We start from the raw sequence: 17798 nt of genomic DNA on the forward strand, positions 1-17798 counted from the left end.
TGTTCCCGATTTCAGATGTTTCTTTGTTTAAAATGATCAATCTTCAGTTCATCACAGTCCTGTTTCCTTGCTTGCTCACAGCTAGAAAATGGAGGAATCTCTGTTCCGCCATTTTGTGCCAAAAGCACGGATGTACAGGGCGCAGGACGGACCTGCTCTCTGCTGCTGCTTCTGGCCGGAAGACTGCAATGTTCTATTTAAAAGCTGGTCACAGCCTGCATTCTCAATTTAACAAGCCAGTCGCATCTGCTGGGCTCTTCACCCGCAATCGGAAACGCCATGAACGATTGCTCCCAACACTTGCCCGTGACCCACCCTCAGGTCACGACCCGCAGTTTGAAAAACTCTCTTCTTGACCTTCCCCTCCTCTCAATTCCAGGTCTACGCCGGCTCCTAATCAAGCTGTTCTCTGCCAAGTACCCTCCCTCCACCTCTGCACAACTCAACCTCCAAATCCCCAAATTGCAAGTCCTTGTATCACTCTCTTATACCATTATACATTTTAAATTAAATTGGTTATCTGATTTAGAGATGCCATTGGATGGCTGGTATGTGAATGAGGCAGAGGCCACTCGTTTGAAGATGGGAGTGATGATGGGACAGATGAGATGGAGCCTTAGTCAATATCTAACACTGCTGACCCTGTCCTGGAGTGTTTGATGGGACAGCGTGGAGGGAAATGCACTGTCCACGGGACAGCACGGTGGCACAGTGGTTAGCACTGCTGCCACACTGCTCCAGGGTCCCAGTTCAATTCCGACCTCGGGGGACTGTCTGTGTAGAGGTTGTGCTTTCTCCCCATATATGTGTGGGTTTCCTCCAAATGCTCCGGTTTCCTCCCACAGTCCTAAGGTGTGCAGGTCCGATGGATTGGCCATGCTAAATTGCCCCTTCATGTCCAATAGGTTAGGTGGGGTTCCTGAATTACGGGGATAGGGTGGAGGTGTGGACTTAAGTAGGGTGCTATTTCCAAGAGCCTGTGCAGACTCGATGGGCCAAATGGCCTCCTACTGCACTGTAAGTTCTGTGATTATCCAAACGGTACTTGAGCTGGGACTGTCTGTTACTCCTTACCACCAATCAGTAATTTGTCAATGTGACAATTAGGTAGTTGGTTGGATAGAGATGTGCGAGGCTGCAAAGTCAAGGTTGTAAGTAGCCCATGAGCTATATATAACCTTGTTTCCACCGATAGCAAGTCCAATTGGCTTTTGCTCCTCATTGCATCCTGGGTTATGAGGAATCTGAGCAATAAGCAGAACTGGACTTGTTGGTGTGCTGAGCCAAGATAGTATTGCTGTTCAGTTCATGTTTAGACATTTAGCATCTGCTGAGATTTCCCCTATCCTCCAGGAGAATATCTCCCCTGAAAGTTGCATATGTAGAATGGGTGAGGCCTGGAGCGAGCTGGACTGTGCCAATTGGCACCTTAAATAACTGTGCGCCAGTGACAGCACCGTCTGGAGGGTGGGGGGTGGGGGCGATGAACAGGAAGAAACAATGCATTGTAAGTATTTTTTTTAACTGCAATATTGTTCTGTCACAGCTATGCATTGTGATTGCATTAGATTCAGACAGAGGGAAATGGAACAAGGCTGAGCAAGCACTCAACACCCTCGAAAAGAAATTGTTGCTAATGGCAGCCCGCAATTGTGTCCCCAAAGGAATCCTTGAAGCTCACCAATTAAGTCTCATGAATATGGCTGATATTATTCCCATTGACAATTATAATTAGGCGACTGACAATTAGAGCTGCAGGTATAGTCTTTATTAGCATTCATAGTCAACACCACAAATATTTTAACCCTATGCTTCCCCCCCACCCTTTACACCAGTATTATTGATACTTCTCTTCAAGGCGCTGACTCTCCTTGGGGTACAGGTTTCATTGCTCCTTCCAAGTGACCACTCTCCTGTCATGTTCCTGATCAAGGTGAGAGGCAGCGCCATGCAGAAGGCCTCACAATCTGGCCTGGTTCCATTCTTGCCGGTTGCGCACAATCAGTGTTATGCAATTAGGAGAAGGAATCTTCGCCCTTCTCTACTTCAAATGCATTAAAGGCATTGCACCAGAGTTTATTGTGTTGGCTAGGATTAGATAACACCACACAGAGCAAAGCGAGGAACCTGGTAGACACTGGGCTTGTTTCCACTGGAGTTTAGTCGAGTGAGGGGTGACTTGATTGAAGTATACAAGATTGTGAATGGTCTTGACAAGATGGACGTGGAAAGGATGCATCCTCTTGTGGGTGAGTCCAGATCGAGGGAGCATTGTTTTAAAATTAGTGATTACCCTTTCAGAACAGAGATGAGCCTCATCAATTTGATGGTGTGTCACAGTGGGCACTTGGTTGCCACCCAGTCAAATTTTGGACTACAAGGATGTTTCACCCATTCATTGCATGAAATGCATGGAAATCCCACCACCGACATGTCCCGCTCCAAACCATACACCACTTGGAAGCATCCCGTCATTCCTTTGCTGTCGCTGGGTCAAACACATAGAACATATAACAGTACAGCACAGAACAGGCCCTTCGGCCCTCGATGTTGTGCCGAGCAATGATCACCCTACTCAAACCCACGTATCCACCCTATACCTGTAACCCAACAACCCCCCCCCCCCCCCCCCCTTAACCTTACTTTTTAGGACACTACGTGCAATTTAGCATGGCCAATCCACCTAACCCGCACATCTTTGGACTGTGGGAGGAAACCGGAGCACCCGGAGGAAACCCACGCACACACGGGGAGGACGTGCAGACTCCACACAGACAGTGACCCAGCCTGGAATCGAACCTGGGACCCTGGAGCTGTGAAGCATTTATGCTAACCATCATGCTACCGTGCTGCCCCTTAAACTCCCTCCATCACAGCACTGTGGATATGACTGCAGCCGCTCAAGGTGGCAGCTCATCTCCACCTCCTCAAGGGCAATGAGGGATGGACAATAAATACTGTCTTAGCCAGCGATACCCACATCCCATATATGAATAAGTTTTTAAAAAACTAAACTTTCTTCTGGATGGCCCATGATGGGTCATCTCTTACAACATTGTTATTGTTGTTTGGATATCTTCACACCCGTTTACTTTTTTATCACCTTTTGGGTAATAGTGGGTAAGTAGTGGCAGGGTCTGCGAGCTGATGATCAACCCTTTGAACCAGTTTGAATGCCCCTTCCGCGGCCAACAAGTCCTGCGTTGGACTCAAACCCGGAGCTTCAGGTCTAGTGGTACGGGTGCCGCCACTTTAGCAGAAGGCCTCTTACAGCATTAATCACCAGTTAGCCAACATTTACATCATTTACTCACAAGACAGGGTTTTGAAATCTTCTCCCACACAGCCTTGTAAATCCGTCACCTTCCTTCCTGTCCCAGTGACTGACATCCAGGGTGGCCCTTTATACAGGGCCTGAGTCAGGAAAAGCCCACCTCCCTCATCTGGGCTCCCCTCTGCCTCCAGACTGTTTACGGGGTCACTGGGGCCGACTCCAGCCCACACCTGACCCATTGGAATGAAAATAACAGAGCCACTTTCTCTCCAGGCTGACCTGTTTTTTTTTCCTCAACACCCACTACCCACTTTTGAAGATAGAAACCCAGCCCGACTATTCCAGTGTTTTTCTGGCTGACAACCCACATTGCACGCTCCTTAAACTTGACTTCATTGACAATTCTGTTTGTTGCTCCAAGTACCATTCACCTTGGTGCTGATTTTACTATGTCAACGAGACTTTGTTTAAATACATGTTGTTGTTCGTGTTGTTGATGCGTGTGGTGGTATGATTAGCATAGCTGCCTGCCATTGGTGCAGAACACCGGCTTACCATTGGCCCTGGTCGGTCATGTGCCTCTCGACCGATTGGTTGAGACCAGTCACGTGACGGCTCCCCGATTGGTCGAGATGCTGAGCTAACCCCGCCTCCAGGGCGGGGTATAAATACCCAGTACTCCTGGCGGTCGTACTTATACTGTAATCGACCGCAGGGCTAACATCTAGCTGATTAAAGCCATACTTTTGTACAGCAACTCGTCTTGCATTCAATTGATGGTACAGAGATGGATAAATGGAGTTAAGGTACAGGTCAATGTTTGTGTGAGGAGGCCTCTATTCTGAATTTGCCCATTTTGAATCTTTAGCTTCAGCTGCTGTCATCGACTCACTTGAAGTGAAGTTCTGGATTTACCATATTCCTATTTATTGTCCTGTCTTTATCATTTCCTTTCGAGTTGATGATCCCAAGTCTCTCTAGTCTTTCTTCAGCAGTTGGACCCATGACATGAGGGATGGGTTCCTGACTTTGAAGGATTATGTATTGCGCAGCACTGGGCACAATTGTACATGGGGTAGGATCTGATCAAACCCCTGGATATAAGAATGGCGCCCCACAATTTATATTGACTATTGGACACGTGAAGGTTGCCTGCTTTTCTGGTGAATGCCGATTCGCTGTTCACCTTCAAAGAGAGAAAGAGAGAGAATTTCAGTTCTTTCCCACCTATCACGATTTCGTGACTAAACGCTTTGCAGGCGATAAAGTTTTTTTGATGTGTGGTTGCTGTTGCAAAACAGGAAAGAGAGCGAGTTGGACCTGTTTCTCGCTCAGCAGAGATCATGAAAAGTGGGTACTTTATAATACTATTCAAGGTCAGAGTGATTTTCTGAACTAGGATTGATTGCCTAAAGGGGTCAGTGTGGAATTTTCTCATTTTTGCCTGATCATGTGGGCTTTTAGCTGGTGTTCCACCTCTCTCAGAAAATCATATGGCTTTCAGTTGGATGGTGAGTGTCTGCACAGCAATGTTTAAGGCATTGCTTCAGTGTCGGGCAGGTTGAATGGACCAGTGAGTGGTTTCCTGTCTCATTATTTCTAGTATGCAGTCGTGCATTGAATGAACATGTAAAGCATTTGGCCTCTGAATACATTTAGATCCCTTTCAACTTCACCTGTATCTAGTTCAGAACCATTCACAGATTATATCACCCCAATTTCAACTCCAGGTGTAAGTGCAGCATGCAAAAGGCCAGCTCCGATTTTGTCGCCATGAGGCAAGTCGTGTTTGACTAACCTAATTGATTGCTTTGGTGAAGTAACCGAGAAATTGATGAAGGCAGAACAATTGATGCTACCTACATGGGCTATTAAAAAACATTTTAATAGATCCCTCAAAGTTGCCACCCAGGTTGATAGGATTGTTAAGAAGGCGTATGGTGTGTTGGCTTTCATTAACAGAGGGATTGAGTTTAAAAGCCGTGAGGTTTTGCTGCAGCTTTATAAAACTCTGGTTAGACTACACTTTGAATATTGTGTCCAGTTCTGGTCGCCTCATTATAGGAAGGATGTGGATGCTTTGGAGAGGGTACAGAGGCGATTTACCAGGATGCTGCCTGGACTGGAGGGCATGTCTTATGAAGAAAGGTTGAGGGAGCTCAGGCTTTTCTCACTGGAGCGAAGAAGGAAGAGAGGTGACTTGATAGAGGTGTACAAGGTGATGAGAGGCATTGATAGAGAGAATAACCGGAGACTTTTCCCCAGGGTGGAAATGGCTGTCACGAGGGGACATCATTTTAAGGTGATTGGAGGAAGGTATAGGGGAGATGTCAGAGGTAGGTTCTTTACACAGAGAATGGTGGGTGCGTGGAATGCCCTGCCAGCAGAGTTGGTGGAGTCAGAGTCATTAGGGACATTTAAGTAACTCTTGGACAGGCACATGGACAGCAGTAATTTGAAGGGGTGTAGGTTCAGTTGATCTTAGATAAATGGTCGGCACAGCAATGGGCCGAAGGGCCTGTACTGTGCTGTACTGTTCTATGTTCTATTTGCTAAAGTATTGCACAATGACTGGGTTAATAAAAGTGAAGCCCTTGGGATTGAAAGAGACATAGTTGCATGGATAAGAAATTGTCTAGGGGACAGGTGTAATCTTGAAAGATATAGCCTTCCATATAATGTGATCTCCCCAGTCAGCAACTGGTCTTGTCCTCTCAGGAAGATCTACAGAGAGTTGGCACCCACCAGACCAAGTGGCAATGTATTTCAGGGATTCATCCTTCTCCAGAAAAAACCCGAACATCCAGACAATTCCTACTGTTACATAGGAATGGTGAACAGATGTTGAGAGGGTGAGAGGTTTAAGACAAAAAGCTTGAAATAGTGTTGCAAAACATTTTGGTCAGAATTCGGCTATTTTAGAATATAAGTTTTAGTTTCATGAAACAACCTTTAGGTTGGAGATTAAAGTGTTAAATGGAAAATAAATGGAAAATCACCTGATTCATAAACTGATAACCTTGGAGTGAATGCACAATAGACTATCTTGGAGTTGATTGCAGTTAAAACATAAGTTGATCTTCAGAGTTAGAAATGAACAATGCATGATCCATTTTTGGACCTTTCAGTAGAGCATTGTGCCCATCATTCCATAAAAGAAACTAAAACTTAGCAATTCCGGACGGCAAAAAAAAATAATCATAAACCACTATTGGAAGTATGAATTATTTATGAGTTGCAACATCTTTTGTGTTGAAGGTAAAATTATTAATTTATATTTATGTTTAACAACATCCCAAAGCAAGTTGTCATGGAGATGGGGTTTGCAGGTAGAAGTTCCTTTGGTTACATGGCTGTTTGCTAAGAAAGGTTGCTCAGGTAGTTGTAGTTTTGTGCTATATTGAGCGAGCCAACAGGATGATTGTTTGGCATATGCACTAAAAATACTAGTTTTGTTGTTAATTGCATGAAATGTGAGTGGAGCTTGAGTTCAGTTTGGATTGCTGAGGGGGAAAGACGTCGCTGGAAGATTTGCCTAGCTTGAAGCTACAGGATGGCATGGTGGCACAGGTGTCTCAAAGTGCCAGGGACCCAGGTTCAATTTTGACCTTGAGTGACTGTCAATGTAGAGTTTGTACTTTCTCTCTGTGTCGGCTCCGGGTGATCTGGTTTCCTCCCACAATCTAAAGATGTGCAGGTTAGGTGGATTGGCCATGCTAAAACATTCCCTTCGTGTCCACAGGCTAGCTGGGGTTATGGGGATCGGGTGGGGAAGTGGGCCTGGGTAGTGTGCTCTTTCAGAGGGTCAGTGCAGACTTGATCGGCCAAATGGCCTCCTTCTGTACGATAGGGATTCTATGAGGAACAAATCTACAGTGATCCTTGCAGTGAATGGTAATTAGCATTATGTCAGAAAATAGTTAGCTTGGAGAGTTGGAACTTCATAGAATCATAGAATGATAGAATTTACAGTGCAGAAGGAGGCCATTCGGCCCATCAAGTCTGCACTGGCCCTTGGAAAGAGCACTCTACTTAAGCCCACACCCCCACCCTATCGCCATAACCCAGCAACCCTACCTAACCTTTTTGGACACTAAGGCCAATCCACCTAATCTGCACATCTTTGGACTGTGGGAGGAAACCCGAACACCGGGAGGAAACCCACACAGACACGGATAGAACATACAATCTCCACACAAACAGTGCCCCAAGCTGGGAATTGAACCTGGGACCCTGGAGCTGTGAAGCAACAATGCCAACCACTGTGCTACCGTGCCACTCATTTGTGAGGGAGAAAGAAGCTGGAAGGTTTGTCTTGGGGCTAGAGGAAGAAATGTACAGTAACTCTCATGGTGAAAACCGGCAGTTGCCTTGGAGAATGCAGTGAAGCCTACATTTGCGTTGAGAAGTCCACATTTGTGAAGACAATTTGGAAGATTGCTGAGCCAAGATCTAATGGAAGGAACCCCATGATGTTTTATATCCCCGAGTATAGCTGCAACACTGAGGAGAAATCAAAGTGACTTCCTGAGGGCTGTGGCATACCTTTTTGTTGGTCCCAACAAAGTGAATGAGCCAAGGTTTTCTATGGTGAGGGAATTCTTGGAAGAAGTAGAACTGAGCTTGTAGTATGAGGTAATATAAACTGTATCATTAAATTAGTAGAGCTTGTTTAATTTTTAAAATGCGCTAAAAGGTCTCCGCCTGCATTTTCCCCTGAGCGACAATTAAAACTCTCTGAAAGTGAGCCAGAAACACATCAGCCGCAATCCACTGTTACAGTGTAAAGCCAAACTATACCAGTAACTTGCACTCATTTACTGACATCAGTAACAAGAAATATGATTTAGACTGACCTACTAAACAGAAGATTTGTTCTCTCTCCCTCTCTCTGCCTGTCTGTATCTCTTTATTTGTGTGCTTTCCCTGAGGGTGAAAGCCAAGGCTTAGTTCGCTGATCTCACCTCTGAATCAAAAGGTTTGTGTCCCACTCCAGGACTTGAGCATAAAAATCTAGGCTGACACTCTGCGCAGTATCGAGGGAGTGTTTTACTGTCAGAGGTTCCACCTTTTTGAATGTTTAATCAAAGTTCCATCTGTCCCCTCCGTCAGATTTAAAAGATCCCATGGCACTATTTCTAAAAGAGCAGGGGAGTTCTAGCATCTGTCAAGGCCAATATGTTTCTATCAAGCAACATTATCTGGTTATTGCCGTTTATGGGATCCCGCTGTGCACAAAGCCATTGCTTTGTTTCCTAAATTCTATAATTAGGCTTCAATAAAGGACTTTGTTGTTTGTAAAATAGTTTGGGATGTCCTGGAATGTGGTGACTGGGGGCTTTTCGCAGTAACTTCATTGAAGCCTACTTGTGACAATAAGCGATTATTATTATATTATAATTCTTCTAAGTTTTCTTCTTTTCCATATGCCTGTATTCGTCTTGTTTGTGTATGTTTGACTGTGAAGATCATAGGGCGATTCTCCGAGCCCCGCGCCGGGTCGGCGCGCAACCCCGCCACGACGCTGGCGCACGATTCTCCGAGGTGCGGAGAATCAGCGCTACATGCGCCAGCGCGTTTGATGCGGCGCTGGCCGTGGGCCGCTGGAATCGCCGATTCTCCGGCCCAGATGGGCTGAGCAGCCACGCGGATACGACAGAGTCCTGCCGGCACCATTCACCCCGGTCGCTGCCGGCGGGAACTCTGCGTGAAGGGTCGGGGGGGCGGCCTGTGGGGAGGGGAAAAGCGATCCTTCAACCGTTGCCGACGATGCGGTCTGACCTGTGATCGGGGCCCACTGATCGGCGGGCCGGCCTCTCCCCCCCCCCGGGCCTACTTTGTTGCGCGGTCAGCCCCTGAACACCGAAGCCATGTTGAGTCGGAGCCAGAGCGCTGAAGAAGTCCCCAGCGCATGCGCAGGTTGGCGTGGCCCAACTGCGCATGCGCGGGATGGCATGGTGCCCAGTTGGCGCTGGGAAGGGAGGCTGGAGCAACGTGAACCGCTCCAGCGCCGTGCTAGCCCCCTGTGGGGGCCAGAATCGGTCATCCCCGTGCCCGTTTCGTGCCGTTTAATTGCCCCCCATGTTTTTAAAAGAACCGTGGCGGGATTCTCTCAGCCCACGTCAGGTCGGAGAATCGCCGCCCGACGCCAGTCCGCCAATTCTCCGCTCAGGATGGGCCAAGGGTCCGCCCAAAAAAGCCCGAGTCCCACCAGCGCCGTTAACATCTGGTCTTACCCGGCGGGAGCTCGGCATCCATCCTGCGGGGGGCAGCCTGGTTGGGGGGGGGGGCACGGGGGTCTGACCCCGGGGGGGGGGGGGGGGGGGGGTCTCCACTGTGGCCTGGCCCGTGACCGGGGCCTACCGATTGGCGGGTCTGTTTTGCTCCGCGCGGCCCCTGTAGCCCTACACCATGTTACATCAGGGCTGGCACGGAAAAGGGAGCTACCGCTACCGCGCATGCGCGCATTCGTGCCGGTTGCAGCGTGCATGCGCAGACCCGCGGTGCCCATTTGACGCCGGTATCGGCAGCTGGAGTGGCGTGGGTCACTCCAGTGCTGTGCTGGCCTCCTTGTAAGACCGGAAATCTTTAGAAGCCAGGGGTGAAATTGATAAAATTTATAAAATCCTGAGTAATGCAATGTTGCTTGATTAGGGGTGTCCCTGGGGAGTTAATGTGTTTTCATCCTGGTGAGATGATGTCATTGCTGGGTAGAGTTAGTTAAGGTATTCTGCCATTTTCAGAAAGCTTTTGAGTTGAGTTCTGATCTGGCTACCCTTTAGTCCAAAAGTAAGGGGCGGGATTCTCCAATAATGGGGCTATGTCCACATGCCCGTGGGAGAAAGCGGGCAAATCACTCTGGACTTTCCCGAAGAAAGTCCAGAGTGTTCTCCGACCTCAATAGGGCTAGCAGGTCTCCGGAGTAGTCCTCACAGCTCCGGCTGCTGATACGGTGCCCTGCACTTCCGGCCGGGGCCCCGCGCATGCGCAAGGCGGCGCTCTACGTCGGCCATCCTGCGCGACATGGCGGACCCACACCGCGGACTGGCACTGTTGTGTTGTTCACCCTGGGGTAACACGGACTGCACACGATGCAGTTAACTGATCAAGTATACACCAAATGTGGGCTTTGGTTCAATATAAGATTTATTGAACTTCAGTAACGAAGCACAAAGCTGCCTGTGGGTTGAATCTCTACTACTACAAGTAAACTAACTCTAACTATCTAGACCAGGCTAGCTCTGATCCACATGTAGAAGGTGTTGAATGATTTGTTCACCCTGACTGTCACGACACTTGTCACCAGTGGAAAGAGGCAGAGTGCTGATGCCTCGTGTGTTTTATAGTTGGAAGCCCCCCCTCTGCTGTCCAGTCTTGTGATTTGCCATGTTCTGTTCTGTACATTGATTGGCTCACCTGGATGTCTGTTACTGCCTGCTTTTGCCTCATGATGTGCATGGGTGCATATTATGACATCCCCCTTTTTAAAATAAATTGTCGGCTGCTTAGAGCAGAAACGACATATTTACAAGAGTAACTATATACATCAATTGGTGAGTGGATGCATATGTACTTGTATGGTGTCTAGCGTGCAGAAACATAACAGCATAACATAACAGAAACATAACAGTCTGCCGGGCCTTGCGCCTGCACTTCTCAATACCGAGGTGACCCTCGTGTTTCTGCGTGAACACCAAGCCCTGGAGGCTGCGCGGAATTATGATGCGATCGAATTTCAGGAGGATCCCCTCGACAACAGTAAGGTCATCCTTTACATCATAGTATTGGGGGCATTGCCCTTTCTGCCAGCTATTTGTGAGGTGATGTATGACCCGCTCCACCAGATGGTCCTTGGCGGTCTCTTCTCGAATGATGCCGAGTCGTTCGTCGGATGATGGGAGGGTGATGGCACACAGTTTCACCTGCGCCTCAATGTCGTGTATGAAGTCGACCTGCTCACATGGCGAGGTGATGGCACGCAACAGGGCATCCGTGATGATTAGCTCCTTTACAGGCGTGTAAACCAGTTCAAAATCAGACCTGCGGAGTCGAAGGAGAATGCGCTGGAGCCTGGGTGTCATGTCATTTAAGTCCTTGTGCACAATGTGCAATAGGGGTCTGTGGTCCATCTCTACTGTAAAGGTTGGGAGACCATAGACATAATCGTGGAATTTCACGATGTCAGTGAGAAGGCCCAGGCATTCTTTCTCTATTTGAGCATATCGTTGCTCAGTGGGGGTCATGGCCCTTGACGCGTAGGCCACTGAAGCCCAGGATGAGGTGTCGTCCTTCTGGAGGAGCACCGCCCCAATGCCGTCCTGGCTGGCGTCTGTGGAGATTTTAGTCTCCTTCGCTGGGTCAAATAAAGCTAAAACAGGAGCAGTGGTTAGCTTCGCTTTCAACTCAAGCCACTCTGCTTGATGTGCGGGCAGCCACTGGAAAGTGGTGGACTTCTTCACCAGCTGTCTGAGGGCCGTGGTGTGTGATGCGAGATTTGGAATGAACCTCCCCAGAAAATTTACCATCCCCAGGAAGCGGAGGACCGCCTTCTTGTCCTCTGGTGTCTTCATTATGTTTATTGCCTGGACTTTATCCGAGTCTGCTGGGAGATCTGATCACCCAGAAACTTAATTGACGACCTGCCAAAGGAGCATTTGGTTTTATTTAACTTCAGGCCGTTGGCATGTATGCGCCTGAAGACTTGTTGCAGACGTGAAATATGTTCCCCCGGGGTCGTGGACCAGATGATGACGTCGTCAACATAAACCCGCACACCATCAATACCCTCGAGCATTTGCTCCATTATTCGATGAAAGATTTCGGAGGCCGAAACAATGCCAAATGGCATGCGGTTGTAGCAATATCTTCCGAAGGGTGTATTAAATGTGCAGAGCTTCCTGCTGGACTCGTCCAGTTGTATCTGCCAGAAGCCACGCGATGCATCCAGCTTTGTAAAGAATTTGGCATGCGCCATCAACACTCGTCAGCTCCTCCCGCTTCGGGATCGGGTAGTGTTCCCTCATAATGTTGCAGTTCAGATCCTTGGGATCGATGCAAATGTGCAGTTCTCCAGAGGGCTTCTTGACACAAACCATCGAGCTGACCCAGTCAGTTGGTTCCGTCACCTTGGATATTATTCCTTGATCCTGGAGCTCCTGCAGCTGCACCTTTAGACGGTCCTTGAGGGGCGCCGGCACCTGGCGTGGCGCATGGATGACAGGCGTGGCATCAGGCCTGAGCAGAATTTTATAGCGGTAGGGCAGCGTACCCACCCCACTGAACACATCCGGGTATTGCAATAGTAGCTCCTCAATGTCGGCCTGAAGAGTGCTGTTGGCAGAGGACATGGCATGGACACGCTGAACGAGATGGAGTAGCTTGCATGCATGCGCACCAAGCAGAGAAGCCTTGCCGGGCTTGACGATTTCAAACCGTAAAGTGGCCTTAATGGCCCTGTTGGATACCTGCAGGTGACAGGACCCTAACGCCATGATGGCATTCCCATTGTAGTCGAGTAACTGGCAGGCCGGCGGAAGAATGGTAGGCTGCCTTTGGATACGAGCAAGATCTGCTTGGGGTATTAGGTTGGCCGAAGCACCGATGTCCAGCTTGAACCGAATGCTACAATCGTTGACTTGTACTGTGGCACGCCACGCGTCCGCATAATCCACGTTCAGGATGGGTGTGTCTGTTGGTGAATGCGAGGAGGTCTTGTCATGCATGGTGATGATGCCCACTCGATAAGGGGACTCCGGGAAGTCGTCCTCTGGATCGGTGACGGGATCCGGTTCCAAGTCGAGCAGATTTTGCTGCACACTGCGAACTCGTATCATTGGAATAAACCGTTTGAAATAGCCAGAGTCTGCAGAGGTTCTAACAGGAGCCAAACTTGTTCTGGAAAGTAAGTATTACTCTATGCCATTAGGATGTAGGATGGTTTGAGAACTGTATTTTGTTTTTCTTGTTGTTAAATTGGGAATAGAGATAGTAATTAAGTATTTAATGTATTGAGTAGGATTGTTTAAGGGTAGTTGCAAGCTATTTTCAGGTGCAATGTTAAAGAGTTTAATATTGTGGTAATAAAATTTTGTTTTAAAATACCAAATCTCTATTACTTCATGCAATCTCTCCTGGAGTGAAGTATCATTCTGCACAGCCTTACAAAATAAAATAACATATTGGCGTTTGGTCCAGTATCCTAGCCACTGTTGGGGTCTGGTCTAGGATTGCAAAAGAGTTTACTTTATTTGTGTCTCCTACCCTGTTCTGTGTCCATAAGATTGTCTTTCTCACTGTGTGTTCTCGGTCCATCTTTCCTGCTAACTTTCTTCCCAACACCAACACCATGATGACCAAGCAATAAGCACTCAGTCAATTTATGATAACCATCCACTAAAGGTGCAGTGTGACCCCTATCCCCATTTATAGAGTCTGTAAGGAGGAATCTTGGCTGAGTGGTTTGTCCACCATTGCTGGATTTTGAATTCAGCTTTAACTCACTGGAATATTTAGTAGCCATTTTCTCTTTGGAGAAGACCGCCACAAATATCCAAGAAGTGATCATGTTGGGATGGTGGAAGCGGCGATATAGGTTCTGACCCTATAGAGGGTTCAGTTGCAAATGTGCCCGGCGTTCATCACAAAGAAGGATGATGGTGTCTGGTAACATAAGCAATGAGGCATACTTTGCAAATATGTTTGCGTATGGCACTTTCATACATTCGGGAAGCAAGCTTGTTCAAATTTTTGATCGAAAGCTAAACTCATTCTTCCCCTCTGCTGCTTTTTGGTGACGTTGGAAACAAGCACCTCCATCTTAAACTTATATTTAAGAAGGTTGTAGCGCAGGTCAAAGCCTACAATGTCAGGCACCAATGAGGTTGAATAGGAAAGTGATGATGAGGAAAATAAACAGGTACTGCTTATTTGACATCAAGTTTAGATGTTTGAGTGCCTTCAGGTGGGAGGGGTATGGGAAGAACGTAATTATTTTGTTATTCTGGGAAAGAATGAGTGAGAGTTTTAGACGGTGCAATGAGTTGAGCTCCACACTGTAAAGATGTGGGTTGAATGAAGAACATGCAGTATGGGATAGTTGGAGCTAAGAATCAACAGGGAAGAATTTAACAGGGCACTGAGCATGCCAATACGATAAAGGCAAAGGTTGGTATGGAGCAAGAGGTCAGAGATGAGTGAGAGGAGAGAAAGATTGTCTATTTCTTCTTTTCCTGCCCAAGCTTGGGAGAGAGGAGCTGAAAGAGCTTGCTCTAAGATTGCAAAAAACTGCTGAGGGACAAATAATGAGGGACAAATGTGCCTTTCCACAGGGTGGTGGGAGTGAGAGTGGTCTCCGATTGTGTTTTCTCGAATGAAATGTGGAAGAAGTAGACTTGATAGGCCTTAGGCCCTTTTCTTGTCTCTACGTTTTTTTGAACCTTAATTTGCCTTTCTGGACCTGGTGAAAGAGTGACAGTTGCACAATACTCTAGATAACCCAATTAATTCAGAGCATCAGCAGAAAGTGCCGTTGTTCGTTTTCTGCTTGTTCTGGACTCTTGACCCATGTTGATCGTTCATGGTAGCATTTGACAGCACCCGTGCCACTGCTGCCCTCTGGAGGAGATAGTGGGATTTGCATCCACTTTCATTTCACGGTGGAGGGACAAAATGCCTCGAGAAGCTCGTTCAAAGTCACTGACAAGGTCAGTGGAAATTGCTCCATGAGAATCAAATGTTGTCTCGGTTGGCACCTCCCCCCCCTTCAAGTTACCCCATGAACAGATTGCAATGGCTAACCCTCATTGCCTCTCCCCATCCAGAAGACATTCGGTCTACTCGAGCATAACTAGACTGCCACGCTCTGGATAACCCATCCTCCCGAGGTACTTCCCGACCGAAGATAGTCACCAAGCTGGTCTAATGCTCCGTGTAACAAAATTATTCCTGCATTGCTGGAACTGAGCGCGGGGATGGGAGAGGTGGGCCTGTTGATCCTGGAAACTATTAAGCCAGAGTGGAGATATGCAGGTTGATGGATATTTCAGAAATTTTCTTTGGAATCGGGAGTACTTATACAACTTTACAGTCAGGGGATGAAATGGATAGAGTAAGATAATGAAGGTGCTTAAATAGGTGGTGGGTACAGTCCATGATAAGGTAATGTGCATGACCTAGAGAAAAGGGTTAGACATGTGAGGTGAAATCCATGGAAAGCTGCCAATATGTTGCCGAAACCCACTGGCTCCCTAATGTTCTTCAAGGAAGGGAACCTGACACCCCTACTCTGGTCCGGCCACCATATTGACTCCAGTTCCATGCTGGTTCACTGTGTTGAGTCCTAGAAAGCTACTCGGTTGCACCCAAGAGCTCAGGACAGTTATGGATGGACAATAGTGCCACAGTCTGAGACAGAATTTTTAAGAATCCCGGGTTGACTGGGGTGGGGCTATGAGGGGCATGCAGCTTCTAATGTGGGCTCCTGTGCCGAAATGACCCTTAATGTCCAAAAAAGGTTAGGCGGGGTTATGGGGCTAGGACGGAGGTATGGGCATAGGGTAGAGGTATGGGCTTAGGTCGGGTGCACCTTCCAAGGGCCGGTACAGACTTGATGGGCTGAATGTCTGCACTGTAAATTCTATGCTTCTGAGACTTACCAGGCCAATAGAATTTGCTTTGGTCCAGTCATGTTTGGTGGATGGCAAAGCCAATTGTGCGCCAGAGATGAGAAGACCAAAGCTGCAACCATATGTCAAAACTGACCTGCCCAAGTAAATTCACTCTGAATAAAGGCTGCTTTGGCCAAGAGGAAATGTAGCTGTGAGTTGAGACTAATTGAAAGCGATGATATTTCATATTAGAAAATCTGCAGATATTGCTTGCTATCTGAATTTTTGTTTAAAAGTTAATTAATGTTCGGAGGGAGTTGCTCCTCCAGTTGCAGCTCACAACTGGGAGTGTACAAACTATAAAAGGCCCCAGGTGCTAGTGTGGAATCTTTTTCCAATTTCATATTTCTTAATAAGATCTCTTCTCAGCTACTCTGTTGTATTGTTGGTGCCTTGGAAATTGGATTATTATTTCCACTTACGCAAATCCTCTGAACCACCAATAATATGTTTCTTCAAATTATTTGTTTGGTTTCAGTACACAGTAGGATTCGAGCAATGCTTCAGTACCCACGGTATTGTTAAAATGAGGTGACTGTAATGGATTCTTTTTTATTGCCTCAAACTTTGATTGAACCCAACACAAGTGCAAATCTCAATATTGTACAACAATTACAAAGCATCTGGTTGCAATCAGACAGAACTTGCAATGCAATTTTGCCAGTCTTCGTAATCGCCCAGTGAAGAATGATGTTCTTTCTGTTTTTGCCTGTGTCTGCAGTTCTATTTAATTATTGCAAGGAGGTTCGATCAATTCTGTGCTCGACTGAATGTCAGAAATTTTATTTCTTCTGCCCAAAGCCACCATGTTTGTCAAATGCCGAGAATTGTCATTTGCTTCTTGATAAATCATCCTGTGGACAGTCTAAACTGGAGTTCCAAGGGTCTCCAGGCGACTTGAGATTTGAAGTCTCTACACTCAACTCTTGATTTCACCCAATCACGATATCTGACTCTGAGGAAAGGGTGGTCTACTATTGATTTTTTTTAAATCTTGGAAATGGGTCCCGAAGCCTTTCTTTCAATCTATTGATCCTTTTTGAATGAAACTGTCTCACTCGCACACTACAGGTACCGGTCCTTTTGAATGGAAGCCCAAGACTCCAACAGAAGAGTACATACCCTCTCCCAAAATGGGAGTGTAGAGTTCTACCATTGAGCTACTGGCCCCATTAAATGGTATTGGATGTACTTCTGAAGTTACTGGACCCTCTGGGAGTGGAGAAGTCTACCTCCTGTCCCTCTGAAGGGCTCTTGTTTTTGGAGGGCATGTTGGGGGGGGGGGGGGGGGGGGGGTGACACTTGTTTTTTGGGGGGCATGTTGGGGGGTGACACTTGTTTTTTGGGGGGAATGTTGGGGGGGGGGGGGGGGTTGGTTGCAGTTTAACAATTAAAATGTACCATGCATTTACAGAGACATTTAATTAAATAAGACATCTATGGACAGAACTGACCATAGAATGAATAGAAATGATTGAATTAAACCTTCAGAAACTAACCACTTCTTTCAAGATCCTAGGATCAAGTCCATCAGGACCCAGGCACGTCACAGCCTGCGGCTCCCAGGGCTTGCACAAGCTTCCCATTGGCTGGGGCTTGCACTCTCTTGCGCAGTTGGCCCAAGCCAGTCACGTGGTCCATGGAAACCACCCCTTAATGGGGCTATGCTGCCACAGGAAGCTACAGTTAAGAGTTCTGCAGAGCACAGACTGTAGAAGTAGACTGGACAAATCCTTGGAAGCAAGGTGCAGAATTGTGAGTACAGAGAGCTAATGGAGGCGGGGACAGGGTGAAGGTGGCAGAGTTTGGATCAATTGGAACTTGTGTTCAATTCATCTCCGATGTGAAGTTGAGATTTG

The 17798-nt window shown here is 47.3% G+C and overlaps 1 protein-coding gene across 1 annotated transcript in view; it reads left to right on the forward strand.

Moving 5' to 3' along the window:
• The window catches only part of shank3a (SH3 and multiple ankyrin repeat domains 3a), a 1085379-nt gene that overhangs the window by 306169 nt on the left and 761412 nt on the right, over window positions 1-17798 (forward strand). The window lies entirely within an intron of this gene.

The sequence above is a fragment of the Scyliorhinus canicula genome, chromosome 11, assembly GCF_902713615.1.
Source record: "Scyliorhinus canicula chromosome 11, sScyCan1.1, whole genome shotgun sequence".
NCBI lineage: Eukaryota > Metazoa > Chordata > Chondrichthyes > Carcharhiniformes > Scyliorhinidae > Scyliorhinus > Scyliorhinus canicula.